Genomic DNA, 14,243 nt, shown 5'->3' with positions numbered 1-14,243 from the left:
CCATCTATTTACAGTGTATACCCCTGTAGACTTCCAAGAAAGATCAGGAAGCCGACTACAATAAAAGACAGATGAAGCTTCTTAAAATATATCACAGGGTAGTAGGAAGGAAGAACGAAATGGGCCAAAACCTTAAGCCAGACGATCTCAAACTTGAATGCATCAGAATGCCCTTAGAGGGCTTGTCAGAACACAGACTCCTGGGCCCCAGGCCCAGAGTTTCTAATTCAATAGGTCTGGAGTGCCCCCTGAGAATCCTCATTTCTAAAAAGTTCCCAAGTGATGTTGGTGCTGCTCGTCCAAGACCACAGGTCTCCCTAGTGATGGCCACTGATTTTATGAACTGCCTGGTGGGCAAAATGAGACAATCCATCTCCAAGGCCATTTATTCATTCAACATGGATTTAGTGCCTGATTAAGACAAACACTGACAGGGAGGTGGGGGGCGGTGCCTGACTGGCTTGGTTGGTAGAGCATGCAACTCGTGATCTCGGGGTGGTGAGTTCAAGCCCCACGATGGGCATAGAGCTTACTTTAAAAAAAAAAAAAAGAGAGAGAGAGGAAAAAAAGAAAAAAGGAAAAAAAAAAAAAAGACAAACTCTGAGAATCTATCTTGCAGGACACTGGAATCTGGTCCCTGCCCTCTGCAGGTTTCCAAATCTTGAACAAACAGTGCAGCAGTGCCCTAGATGCTTTGAGGGTAATTTGTAATAATGGGGATCCTATTCGCCCCTACCCCTTTTTACTGGGTAAATCTGGCATTTGTCTTTTTGAAAATTTAGCCACTAGTAGAGTTTTGGCCATGAACGAAGTCATTCTTCTCTCTCCTCCAGTGGATGGCCAAGAGCATACAGCACTAGCAATGACCCTTCATCCATTCACTGGTTCCCCAGATACTTAAGCATCTACAGTGTGCCAGGCTCTGTGTATGCAGACCTGAGCAGAACAGGGCACAGGCCCTGCTCTGCTGGAGCTCATGGTTCCCATGAGGGGAGGCAGATGATAAATAAGGACACAAATATATAGATAAGCTCACATAAAGTAGGTTCCATCAAATGTGAGTACAGGGAAGAAACAGGGGACTCTAACTTAAACAGGGGCGGCGGGGGTGGGGAGTGCAGGGAAGGCCTTCTTTTCTTGGAAATGGCATTTATGCTCAGAAATGAAAGGTGAGTAGGTGTTGGCCAGGTGAAGTATACACTGAATGCAGGGGAAACAGCATAGGCAAGGGCCCTTACTTTGTAAGAGAGGTTGCCAGTTTCAGACTTTTCCAGAGCTAGAAGTCTTTGAAATGGACACATTGCTAGATTCCATAAAAAGACTTGGGTACCACATAGAGCATGAAGACACCTTATATTTCCTATTTTCTTTCCCTATCTTTCTAGCTGTCCTGCTATCAGATCTTACTTGTGTCAGGGACATAAAGCAGAGGGCTTTTCAAAGCAATAAGCACTGACATTACAAGTAACCGAAGAATGCTTCCCAAATCCATCATGCAAAGGCCTGGGGATCCCCTTCCCTCATTCAGCTCAGGCCCCAAAGGCCTACGGGCTCAGGCTGCCAGAAGAGGTGAGGGTTCGGGCAGTAGCCACTTCTGGCCTTGGCCCTCCTTAGCGAGCCACTCATTTGCCATCCTACCTGCTGACCAATTTCTGGTCTCTTATTATCTTTGTATGGAGAGCACTGGGCAGTGAGGTCACCAGTCTGAGCCTAAGTGTCCTTATTTGTCATTTGGGGCTAATACCAATAAATCTTCCTTTCAGGGTTGCTGTGATAGCAAATAAAATCCACTACATGAAGAAGCCACTCAGAGAAGGCTATAATTATGGGGGCCCAGAAAGTCCTGTTACAACTCAACTCTGAGTGGGCTAAGGTTTAGGATCCTATCCCCTTATCACAGCCCTGGGTTCAGCATTTGAGGAAAGTGAGGCAGGGCCCATGGGTTAGAATGTCTCTGTAGCTCCAAAATGGGTCCCCAAACCAGAGCAGGATGATGTGAGTCACGTCACTACCTGGCTTTCTGATTAGGCCAACAGTGTCTTTCCCCAAGAAGATGGGGTTCTCTTGAGTTCCAGAAAAAGCTTAATCCCTCTCCAAGCCCACGTCGTCCCGTACTTTGGGACTCTCCTTTGTGTGGGTCAGAGGCGGGGACCCTAGGCTTCCCTCTGTACTCCAATTTCTGCCCAAGATTCTCCCTAAATGACACACTAGCAGCCATAGGCCCCAATGTTAGGGGCCATTCAAGACCTCTCAGCACAAAACTTCAGGGCCCGAGGAACTTAGTTCAAATGGCAGGGTGAGGACCTGCCTCTCTAAAAGGTGGCAGCAAGGGCGCCTGGGTGGCTCAGTCGGTGAAGCATCTCCCTTCGGCTCAGGTCATGATCTCAGGGTTCTGAGATCAAGCCCCGCATAGCATCGGGCTCCCTGCTCAGCGGGGAGCCTTCTTCTCCCTCTGCCCCTCCCCCTGCTCCTGCTCTCTCGCTGCACATGCACACACGTGCTCTCTCAAATAAATAAAATCTTTAAAAATAAATAAAGGTGGCAACAAGCCTCTGACTTGGAAGGTGAACCACCATCCTGTGCTGCTTCAAGTTCTCTCCCAAGTTTCAAATAACTTTATTTTTTAATCTTAAAAGTAACAGACACCTCGGTAGAAAATTTTGAAGAGGAAAAAAAAAAAGTATAAAGAAAAAAGCTGTACCCGTAATTGTGCCACCCAGAGAGCTAGCCTTTTGGGATCCACCCCTTCTAGTCAGTTCATTTTCACTCTCTTTGGCATATAAACATTTAAAAAGTGAAACTGGGGTCATAATCTGTACATGGTTTGAATTTTCCTATTTTTCCACTCACCACTTACTATCATAACCATTTCCACATGACATCAAATATTTTAAGCAAGAGTTTTTAGTGGTCACATAGTTGCTCGAATGGGCTGCATGTTCCAGAATTTATTTAGCCAATCCCCTAGAGTTGGACATCCAGACTATTACCTATTTTTTTTTTCTAGGATGCTGCAATAAACACCCTTATGCGAACAGAATACTCGACCTTTCTAACTATTTGCTTACGATACATGTTTAGGTGGAACTGTGTATTTTTAAGGCTGTTAATACATTTATTCCCTAATTGACATCCATGAAATTTGTACCAATTTTATCCTCCCTTTGGCAATGCACCCATATCCTGGAGGACTCACAAGCCCCTTCACCTTTTTAGCATTTTCCCTCCATTCTCCTCAGGTCTGTTTCCAGAAGATTCTCAGATCCTGCATAAGGCATTCAAAAAGCAACACTTGGGTGAGTTTACAGGGCACACAGCCGGCTGGTGGCCCTCTGCCTGCAACTAATACTGAACACAGTAGGTACTGGGATCTGGGCAGATGGAGGGAACAAAACACAGCCCTTGCTTTTGGGGGGCTTACACATTAGAAGAGAAAGAGAGACACCCACGCAAACACAGCGTTAAGAAAAATACCCAATACCTAGGCTGCACCCGGCATCAAATTGGACTCTGGGGAGTAGGACCCAGGCATGGATAATTTTAAAAATCTTGCCCATTCTAAACTTCAAATGCAGGGGACGCCTGGGTGGCTCAGTCGGTTAAGTGTCTGCCTCCATCTCAGGTCACGATCCCAGGGTCCTGGGCTCCAGCCCTGCATCAGGCTCCCTGCTCAGTAGGGAGTCTGCTTCTCCTTCTGCCTCTGCCCTTCCTCCCACTTGAGTGTTCTCTCAAAAAAAAAATCTTAAACGTCAATTGCAGCCAGGATTGAGAACCTCCGCTCTATACGACACACAGCTTTACAAATGTTACGTTAAATTGACACTGGGGCGCTGGCTATGGGTGCCTAGAGGGAATGGGGATACTCCGGGAAGGCTCTTCCGGTGGGAGGTGACTTCTAAGCTGAGTCAGGAGTCCCAAGGAAGGGAAGCCTGGGCACACAAATTTGTGACTATATTTTATTTTAATAACAGCCATCCCACTCACAGAGTCCTTGAAAGCCCTTTCCCATGCCCTGTCCCCTCCCCTCTTCTGCACACAACCTGGAATTCCTTTGACAGATGAAGAAGGAACCACACTTTGAAGATGCCTACTGACTTGACAAGGTCACCTGGCTGCTAGGAGGCTGAGCCCAACTGAAACCCTACAGCTCTTCTGACTCCCAAATCAGTGCTCTTCTCCTGAACCCCACCTCAGAGGTGGCAAGGCCTGGAGGGCGGTCACTTTGGAATCTCCCTGGAATCTGAACCTTTCCTCACCACTACCCACCCCCCCTCACCCAGTGTACTTTCTACCGGCCCTGGCCCTGAAATGCTCCCACCAGGCTCTAGCAAGGTGGCCTTCCTCAACACTCCTTCCTAGAACCATACCAAGAGGAAGAATTAACAATAAAAAAAAAGAAAGAAAGAAAGAGAACCAAAGATCCCACTCCATCTCATTAAGAAAGTAAACATAAGAGCCATCTAAGTGTCTAATTAAGCTTCTAATTAGTCCCTGCTTGTTACTAATGCAAATTAGATTACTCCGCTTAACTACAGCATGTCCACAACACCCTTGTTAATTGCGGCCTTTTGAAATTAAATTACTCCCTAATTAGCATATCAAAGCCATTGATTTGGAGCTGGGAAAGATGAGGGCAAGAGAAGCCGAATGCCAAGTTTGGTTAATCAGAGATGGCTAATTAAATAGTGACGTCTTACGTGGGGGGGCCCCCCGCTGGTTAAGGGGTGGGGGCGACTCATCCAGGGCCTGAGTGGCCATCTGGACCTTGGTTCTGGTAGTGCCCTTGGCACCAGGGGGCTCCCGTGAGCAAAGGAGGGGCTCCAGCCAGCCTGGGACAGACCACTGGATCTGGCCCTTCCTGGGGCCCCTGACTGCTTCACACCCAACCTGCCCCTGACCGGCCCTGGGCCGTCTCTCTTTTTCCCCTGATGATGTTCAGGTGTGGCATTTACAGGGATCTCGGGTACCAACTCAAGGGGCATCCAGAACACATCCACATCCAAATACGCAAGATTCAGCATCCTTCCCCATCTTTCTCTGTTCCAAAATAAGTTCCAGAAAGGTGACTTATGCCCAGTTCTTCTCTCGTCGCCACCTGAGGTTTCATTCTTGGGAGAAAGTCTCTCCCCTCCCCCACAAAAAATACATAAGTTTGGGGGATAGGTAAGAGGGTGATGATGACTTTCATAGAGGGGCTCACCTGGGCAGGGATGGGCTGCTTTCAGGTTAGAACGGGCTCCTGGAGACACAAGACCCTAAAGTCCCCTCCGTGGTCAAAAAACAGGAAAATTATCCCCCACTATCAGTTTCGAACAGTTGTGTGGGAATTCGACTGGGGTCAGGGTGTCCTTAAAGGTCTTCTCTGAGCTCTAGTAAAGACCTCGCAGATTCTCTCAGACCACCCCGCTTTCCCCAGCTCTTCCTTGGAGAATACTGAGGACAGGTGAAATCTCCAAGACAGAATTACTACCCAAAATGCCCTCAGGGGCTAGGCTGGTCGCCTAGGAGGCCAGGTGAGAAGTGCGGGGCATTCAATCCCAGTCTGTCCTTACCACACGCGGAAATTCAGGCTGATTGTTGACAGGGTTTGGGGTTTTCAAAAGAAGCCAAAGTGGGGATATTTGTGTGAAATGTACCCTTGTAATAAGCTTTGTGTGGGTCAACAAAACTCTGAAGGGGTGAAGTTGGTCAACTTGTGACCTCAGCCCTTATGGCCAGCATTCCAGAGAAGCAGGTTCCAGTTAGCTGTGTGACCCCGGGCAAGTTACATTACCTCTCCAGGCCTGGGTCCCTCACCCATCAATTGAGAATAACACAGATCATCGCCTGGAGAATCTCCCAGGGCTTTTGTGAGGATCAGGACAAGGGAAGGGAAGGTATGTGAAATGGCAAGGCACAGCCCCTCAGTCAGGGTCTGGTGACCACTTAGTTGTACCCTGTACTGGCCACAACCCCCTCCCAGACTGGGATGTCTTCTAGAACCTTCCTCCTCCCTCTCTCATTTACCTTCTTGTTCCTGCGGATGCCTGACTTAGCTCTTGGGCAGCTAGGAGGTACCACACATCTGTGCCCTCTCTCCCTTCATTGAGCAGATCAGCCCCAGCAGGGCAACAGCTCCTAACTGCCTCTTCTAAAAAAGATGAAACTTTCACAAGGACAAAATCCGGATGGCTGACAGGCCCTAGCCTGGCCCTCCAGTGTCCCCTCCTCCAACTAGGGTGTGTCTAGTGGGGGAGGCTCCTTGCAGTCTGTCCCTAGCCCTCCCTCCCCCAGGCCTCCTCTCCAAGTTTCTCACCAGCAGCCCCTGGAGTACACAGGGTCAGGGTCAGGGCCAAATTCCCCAAGGGTGAGGTTCTGTTGATTTTCGGAGAGATGGAACAGGGCCCAGGGGAGAGGAACCCCTGCCCCGCCCCCCTCCTCAGCTCAGGGTGAATCCCAGGCAGCACCCCGTCCATGGATGGGTACCCATCCGAGCCAAACCGGGCAAAAGGGTTCACAGCGGTGGTTTTATTTTAGAAAATAAGTGGAATTAAAGGCAAGGCAGAAACAGAGAAATGGGGAGGGGGTGAGGCTGTCCCGATATGAGGGGGAGGGCAGAACAGCGACACACAAGGGCCAAGCCGCCGCCCGCCTCGCTGAGCTCTCTCTCCCAACGAGATTCAATTAATTGATAACAAGAGGCATCAAATTAATTTCTGGAGGATGTGAGATTCTGATGAAGGGAAATCTCGTCGATGGAGATCGGGCAGGAGGGGGCGGGCAGCACCCCGTTTTAATCAGGCTCCGCCGCCTAATTGAGAAGGAGGAACCTTGCCCGGACCGCCGGCCGCCTGCCCCGCACTCCACAGCGCCCCTTTCGGGAAGGAGCGACGGAGGCAGGAGGCTCCGGCCGCGGTGAACAAAGGGGGAGCACGCTGAGACCTTCCGCTTCTCTTCTCGCCTGATGCCCAACCCGCAGCTTCGGCCAGGGGAGGCCTGGGAGAAGTGACTGTGGGTGTTCCCAAGTCAGCTGTGCAGCTAGGAAAACCGAGGCCCAGAGAGAAGTGGGCCATGCCTAAGGTCTTACAGGGGGTTAGGAAGTGGGTAGCAGCATGCGTAGGGGTGACTCTCGTCAGTGAATCCAGACCTTGTTTACCACCCAGACCTGCTAAGTCATCCCCAAGTGAGAGGAGTACAGCACGCGGGGAGTAGGCGGCCCTCCCGCTGGCTAAAAGACCAGCAGTCCCCTCTTCCACTATTCCCTAGACCCCCAGGCACTGGGCAGAGTGGGTCCCAAGCCCCAGGCTCCTTCTTGGTGCTCTGGTCCCAGGGCTGCGTCCCAGAGCTCAGAGATGAAGGGGCTTCCTGCAACTTGCACGGATGCGCTCGCGGAGGCTCGGGGAAATGCTGGCAAGGCGAGCAACCCCGGGCAAGTGCGCTGAGCTGGGAGGGAAGACCAGTAGCCCTGGCTCTCCGGGGGAAATCCCAGAGGTTTCCTAAAGGAGGGGTTCTCCCAGGTGGACCAACTCTGCATCCTTAACAAGACCCGACCTTCGCAAGCTCCTCCTGCCCCGATCCAGTGATGCGGAAGCCTTGAGAAGATAGGGAGCTTCTCCACGCTCAGCGCTTTGCTCCCTAAACGCTTACAGCTGCAGCCACTCCCTGGGTCTCCCGCAAATCCCGCCATTCAATCTCTCCCCAAAATTCTCCCCAGCTGCGCACGCCCTTCCTCGCAGGGTGTGGATGCACATCTGGCCAGGGAACCCCTGAAGGAAAGGAGGAAGTACACCGCTACCCTTTTGGGGACCAATTTCTTTCAGCCTGGGTCTCCCGGAAGTGTGGGCTCCAGAGCTGCAGAACCCCATCCGAGGGAGCTCATCCGGCTGAGGAACCCAGAATGGGAGCCCATTCGCCCACCCAGCCCCCAGTTTCCCTTCACACAGCACAGACCTCCTGAGGGCTCTCCCAGGCCAGCAGAGGCATCCTGTCGCCCACCCCCCTCCCCCGGGGAGCATCAGGACCAGAGCCCTGCTTCCAGTCCCCAGTCCCTATCTGAAAGATCAGTCCTGCAGCGCTTGCTCCATTTCTGATTTTCCAAGTGGCAATCGAGTCACCTCTTATTAAACCTCTTCCCCTCAACCCTTGTGTTTGCCACTGCACAGTATGCATGCCACAGTGTTTGTGGAATGGAGAGCAGTCCTCCTCCTGGTCTCCGTTCCGTGAGTCACCCTGCCCTTAAGTCGCCATCCTCTGTCCCTCCTTTGCTGCCGGTGAGAATTCTAGGTAACTTCCACCTGCTGACCCTGACTACCTCGAACAAACGCCAAAGGGTCACTAGTCCACACACTCCACTCTTACTGTGTGAGGAAAACCTACCATCTTGTTCCCCTGCCCTATATGCATGGTAGCCCAGGTCAGGTTCCATCGGAATCAGCTTGGAGTGGCAGAGAAAATGCCATTTACCTCTGTCCAGTACCACCAGTGAGCCCAATGGCCTTCAGGCCCCAGCTCTGGAGGCTCCAGTTGGGCAGAGGATTGGGACCTGTGAGGTCAGCAGAGCTACTGGGATTCCAGGCACAGGCTGCATGGCTCTGGCCAGGGTGGGGAGAAGGTGCAGGCCTGCACTGGAGTGAGGGACAGCCTGGCAAAGACCTGGAAAGGAGGAGGCCTGGGACGGGGATCAAGGGAAGGGAGGACATCCGTCAGGCCCAGGCCTGGATGGACCCCTCAAGGCACAGGACACTTTGACTCGTGCGCTTTCTGTGCTAGGAGCTCTGGATTTCTAGCTCAGGCAGGTGTGCCCTGAGTCCAGGCTCCGTAAGCCCCATCCCCCCATGCCATCTCAAGAGACCACTGCATGGGCAGCCACAAGGCTTGGTAAAGGGTTCCTGCTGTGATCCTAGCATGGTGGGACTGGGTGAAGAAGGGGTGCATTCCCATGGAGAATCCAGGAAGGCAATGCTGAAAAAGCCAGGAACTTTAGGCCAAAGTCAGGTATTTTTTTTTTCTTCTTTGAGATGATCCATCCACAGGTAGGTCCCGAATTGATCTAAGACTGGTGGCCAAAATTGTCTTCCGTAAGACTGTGTAGGTTAGGGTTCCAAACCCCAGAGGTCTCCCTTCTGGAGGTGGTGCCAGCCATTTTCCTCCTCTACACTCTGGGGAATTATCCCTCGCATTTTTATTTGTCTTCATGAGCACCTTAAAAGGGTGGTGTGGGGGGGGGGGGGTAACATATGACTGCATTGTTCCAGGGTTAAGTGCAGGTGGGAAATGCCAGATTCTGAACGTAGACCCTCCCTTAAAGGGAAGGCAGGAGGAAAAAACACAGCCTTCTCACCTCAGGGCAGAGGGGCAGCCCAGGCCCGAGTCTGTAAAGGAGCGAGGGGGGAGTTGACAAGCCCTCCCATCCCCTCCTTTCTCCCTTCCCCACAGCAGAGGCTCAAGCCCTACTGGTTGTACTGGGAGTTAGGAGCCCCACATTTTAGCCCCGGCTCTACCACTAAGGTGGTACCTTAGTAACCTGTGTAACCTCAGACAAGTTGCTTCTTCTCTCTGGGCTTCATTTCCCCAGCTCGTGAAATGGAGGTTAAAACATAAGCATTTCCAGTATTCAGTCCAACGTGTGTCCTGGCCGTACTGGGAATCTAGTAATAAAAACCACCCCTTGGTCAGCACTGCCAAGTGCCAGGCACCATGCTAGGTACTTTACATTCAACTCCCAAACAGACTCTCTAAGGTGGGTATTATTGACCCACTTTACACAGAGGAAAACTGAGGTTCCAAGAGCTTCATTAAGTTCCCCAGAGTCCCGTAACAGCTGGCGGGTTCCAAAGCCTTTTCCACCCTGACCCATGTTCTGCCCTGGGCAGGCCCCAGTTCCTTGCCCCGGGCTCCAGAGTTCTGGAACCAAGTCCAAGGAAACCATTTCAGCCAGTAGAATCCTGTCAAAAGTAGCACCTGCCTGGCCTTGGTTCTGGGGAAGCTGGGAGAGTTGTAAGAGCATGATGGGACACTGTGTGGAGCTCCTTGGGTAGAAGAAATTCTTATTTAGCACAATTTGGGCTACTAGGAAAGTAAAGTCATTGTGCTGGGGATAGACGTGGAGGGGCTTGCATTTCAGCTGGAAAGACAGGCAAACTACCAAGGCAGTGGCACAGGGAAGGGTTAGGATGTCGGGAAAGAGGGTGCGGCCAGGCCAGGTATAGTGGAGCGGTGGGGGGGTTCTTTTTGAGATGACCCTTCCTTCCCTTTGCAGCACACATTTGTCCTCTGAAACAGACACCCTGCTCCCATTCTCCTCTCCCTGATGTGACATCTTGTCTGTCTCTCCTACCCGGGCAATAGGAGGATCAGAGAACAGTCCCCAGCCTTCTTGCTTGGGCTCTCTAGTACCCAGCCTGGGACCTGCCCACACAGAGTAGGGGCTCAGCAAACACTTGGGGAATTGCTGGATTGAAGGAAGCCCCCCCCCCATGTCCCCCTGCCTTCTTCCCCCTAAGGAAGAGGTGTGTTTGGAGTAGGGGCCCAGCAGGATATGCACATTCCTGGCAAAAAGGGAGCTACCTGCCAGCAGTCAGAAAGGAAGTTTCTAGCCAAAGGCAGAGGAAAGGGGGTAAGGGTATCAGTGTCTAGGTGTGAGAAGGGTACCTACACAGAAAAGGACAGGGGCAGGTCCTCTTGCAAGTTGGGTCCAACCTGCCCTACCCCTGGCATTTCCCAGCATTGGTGTCAGGCCTTTCTCTCCCCAGGGCTCAGGGGTTCCCCAACTCCATAACTCCTGGGAAACCTGCCCAGGACTGGGAGAAGGATAGAAAACCCCACCCAGACACTCAACGTAGCTTAGTGCCAAGAGAAAAGGTTCCCATGGTCTTCCCCAACTCAGTGCTAAGGCTGGGACCAGAGTAAGGTGGTGGGCCGAGGGTCTGGGAGAAGAGATTCCCATCTTGCTGGGGTCCTGGGTATGTTTGGGGGACCGGGCCCCCACAGCACCACCTCCTTCCCATGCTACCTTGCCCAGCTGACAAGAGTCGGAGCAATACCAGATAGGGAGTTCCCCCCACCCCCCCAGGCACATCCCTGCTTTTGAGAGGCTCAGATCTAAAGCAGCCAGAAAAAGCAAGCCGTCCAGGTGCCTACAGCAGTCCTGAGGCCCTCTCTCCAGCCTGCCAGGTGACAAAGAATCCCAGAACCCAGGCAAGACAAAGTTTCTCAAGTTTAAAACAAAACAAAACAAAACAAGCCTGCAGACTTCCCGTTCCCCGAAGCAATTTTCTGCAGGTTTGTGTGGGGACTGTCTAGGGCAGGGGCTGTCTGAAGCGAGGGTCTCTCTTTCGGGCAGCTGAGACACGGCCATCCCTGCCCTTCCGGCCCCTGTGACCACCCGCTGGCTCACCAGGAGAGTCAGGGGCTTGAAATGCCCAGAGCCGGAAGCGTTCAGTCCCGGTTCTCTGCTGAAAGTGAGAGTCTGGGTTCAAATTCTCGGTGTTCCAGTCTGGGTTACCCACTGCGCTCTCCGGTGGGGCAGGTTAGACCCTCCCTCGGCTACAGACAGTACAGACGGTCCCGCTGCTCCTTATTTCTGCGTGGGAGATGGCGGCACCCTGGCCAGTCTCCGGCTCCAACCCCTGCTGCCCTTCAAGCTTCACTCCCGGGGCCCTCAATCCCAGACCCAACACAGTTCGCCCTGGGACAATCCAGGCGGTGCTTGAAAACGGGGCAGGAAGATGCCGAAGTTCAAGTAAAAACCCGCATTGGCCAAAATGTTCCTGGGCTTTCTCAGGAACCGCAGGGATGACAGCTTCAGACTCGGGTTTGCTCTTTCATTCCCCCAACGGAACCCCTGCTCCAGGCTCTGCGGCCAATCTGCAGGGAGACCCGGTGCTGGGGTGCGAGACACACGGCGATCTCCAGACGCCTTCAAGCCCAGGCGCCGAGGGAGCGAGGCAATCCGTCCGGCGGGGGTTGGCAAGAGGAGCCGGAGTGCAAAGGGATGAGCCTGGCGCTCTATAGGCTCAGGGTCTCCGCGTTCCCATATCATCTTCCCCCAACCTAGAGGGTCCGGGAGGGATGCGGCCGTGTTCACGAGGTCGCCCCAGTTGTAGGAAGGCATCCACAGCCGTTAGGGCCTCTGTCTCAGAATCCGCGTCCCGCGAAATCACACGGTCCTTTGCCGGGGAGGCCGGGACCCCGGGTCGCTCAGGGCGCCCCGCATTCTAGCGCCACAGGCTTTGCCCGGGCTCAGCCCCAAGTTAGTTTGGCGTTGACGCGGAGCGCGAGGCCGGAGCGCCGCCGGGGTGACTGCCGGTCAGAGAGGCGTCCGTGGGGGGGACTGTCCGGAGGAGACACTGGGGTCGGCAATCTGAGGGAGGGTCCTGCTTGGTCACTTGGGAACCCTCTTCCCTGGGGGCCTCGGAACCCTGCTGCCGCCCTCCCCTTCCCCCCAACAGGGTGAGGCGGGTGGGGGTGGGGGTGGCTCGTCCTAAACGGGGTGAATAAAGGTATCCGCCGGGTCCGTCCCCCGCCCTCCAGCACAGGCACACAAAATCACAGAGGCCGTTTCCAGACGCTCTCAAGTCCCCAAGAAGTTTTCCACTCTATCTCCGAGCTGGCCGAGCCACGGGGGAACGGGGCTGACTGGCCCCGGAACCTCCAAGGTGCGACCTCAGCAAAACAAGTCCCCTTCTCACCCGAGGCGACGCGGCGGGTGCGACCGCGATCCCCCCCACCCCCCCATCTGCCTCCGGCGCGTCTCGGGGAATCCTGGACAGACTGGGGTTGGGTTGGGGGAGCTCGCGCCACCACTTCCCTCCCCAGCTCAGGAAAGTCCGGGCCGGGAATTACTCTTTGTTTGACTCGGGCGGGGGGCGGGGGGGGTCGCGCCCCCTTACACCCCACTCCCAGCGGCCAGGCCGGGAGGGGGCGGGGCCCAGATTCTGGGGGAAGGGCGGGCCTCAGTAGCCTTTCCAGCCCCCCCCCAGCCGCCGACCTCCGGCTGCCCCCACCTCCCGCCTCCCCGCCGCAGCCCCCACCTGTTCCAAAGGCGGCTCTGGGCCGCGGGGGCCCAGGCCGGGGGCGGGGTGTGGTGGCGGCGCGGGGTCAGGGCGCCGCAGCCGGCCCCGGCTGGAACAAAGTGCGCCGGCCTGGGCCCGGCTCCTCCCGGCGCCCGGCGCGTCTCCGGCGGGCAGTTTGCAAACACAAAGTGAGCCAGTGAGCGGGCGAGAGAGTGCGCGAGCTAGGGAGTTGGTCTGGTCGCCGGCCCAGCCCCCACCCGCATCCCCGGGCTCGGCCCGCCACCTACCTGTCCGGCCCGGCCGCTCCGTGCGGGCTCCGGCCCGTCAGCCCGCGCGGGGCATGGGGCTCGCTCGGGTCGCAGCCCCGGCCCGCCGCCGCCCGCTGGGGCTGCCCCTCCGCGCCGCCCGGCGCCGCGCAGCTCCCGGGCGTCCTCCCTCCGCGCCGCGCCGCGCCGGCCGCCGCGCGCCCTAGCCCCGCCGGGGCATCGCACTTCGTGGGCAGCTCGGCTCGCTCCGGCGGTGCTCCTCCTTCTCGGTCCTCCCGCGACGCTTGTTCGCTCGCTCCGGCTCCGGGGCTCCGGGACCCCGGCGTCCCCGCCCCCGGCCCAGCCCTGGTTCCGGCCCGGGCTCCTCCCCGCCGCGCCGCCGCCGCCGCCTGCGCCGCGCCCTCCTCGCGGGCTGGGGGCTCCGTCCCGGCCGCCGGTCGCGCTGTCCGGTCCGCAGGGGCGGCCGGCTCCGGACTCCGAGGGGCTGCGACTGAGCCCGGGCTGCGAGTGGCTGCGAGCGGGCGGCGCGCGGGCGGGGCGGGAAGGGGCGGGGGACGCGGGGTGGAGGGGGAAGGAGGGAGCGCGCGGAGAGCCGGGGAGGAGGGAGCGAGCGAGCGGTGGAGGGAGGGGAGACCAACTTCTAGCGCTACCATAATTCGCCTAAAGCAGGTGCAGCCGCTTTCACCCGGCCAGGCCGCCGCGGAGAGCGAGAGAAGACCACGTGGACCGAACTTTAGGGGAAGGAAAGTGGGGACTTGGGGAGAAGACACGGGGCTGCGGACCTGAGAAAGGCGGGAGGTGGAGAGACCCCAGGGATTCTCCCTGCCCCCGCGAATCCTGTGGCGCGCTTTGCAAACCCCAGCTTTTCCCTGGAGTCTGGAGGTACGGCCGAGCCCTGCTCCCACACGGTTCATTGGTTCCCGGCGGGCTGCGCTCGGCGCGGGGAGTGGCCGGGGGCCCTGATCCCGGAGCCGGTGTGCGGCCC

The 14,243-nt window shown here is 55.7% G+C and overlaps 1 protein-coding gene across 7 annotated transcripts in view; it reads right to left on the bottom strand.

Annotated features, from left to right (window-relative positions):
- Window positions 1-13,769, bottom strand: part of FOXP4 (forkhead box P4) — a 52,649-nt gene extending 38,880 nt beyond the window's left edge. For 4 of the 7 annotated variants that reach the window (XM_006729198.3, XM_081828207.1, XM_081828208.1 and 1 more), the window contains exon 1: window positions 13,280-13,767. The gene's annotated coding sequence lies outside the window, so the exon portion shown is untranslated. Of the gene's footprint in view, window positions 1-13,279 lie in introns of all 7 variants that reach the window. The other 3 variants (XM_081828210.1, XM_006729199.3, XM_006729196.3) reach the window with 3 other exon arrangements.
- Between the last annotated feature and the right edge of the window lie 474 nt (window positions 13,770-14,243).

The sequence above is a fragment of the Leptonychotes weddellii genome, chromosome 8 (assembly GCF_054177405.1).
Source record: "Leptonychotes weddellii isolate Sample4059 chromosome 8, ASM5417740v2, whole genome shotgun sequence".
Classification (NCBI taxonomy): Eukaryota; Metazoa; Chordata; class Mammalia; order Carnivora; family Phocidae; genus Leptonychotes; species Leptonychotes weddellii.
Note: the sequence above shows the minus strand (reverse complement) of the source record. Positions and strands in the feature narration are given on the sequence as shown.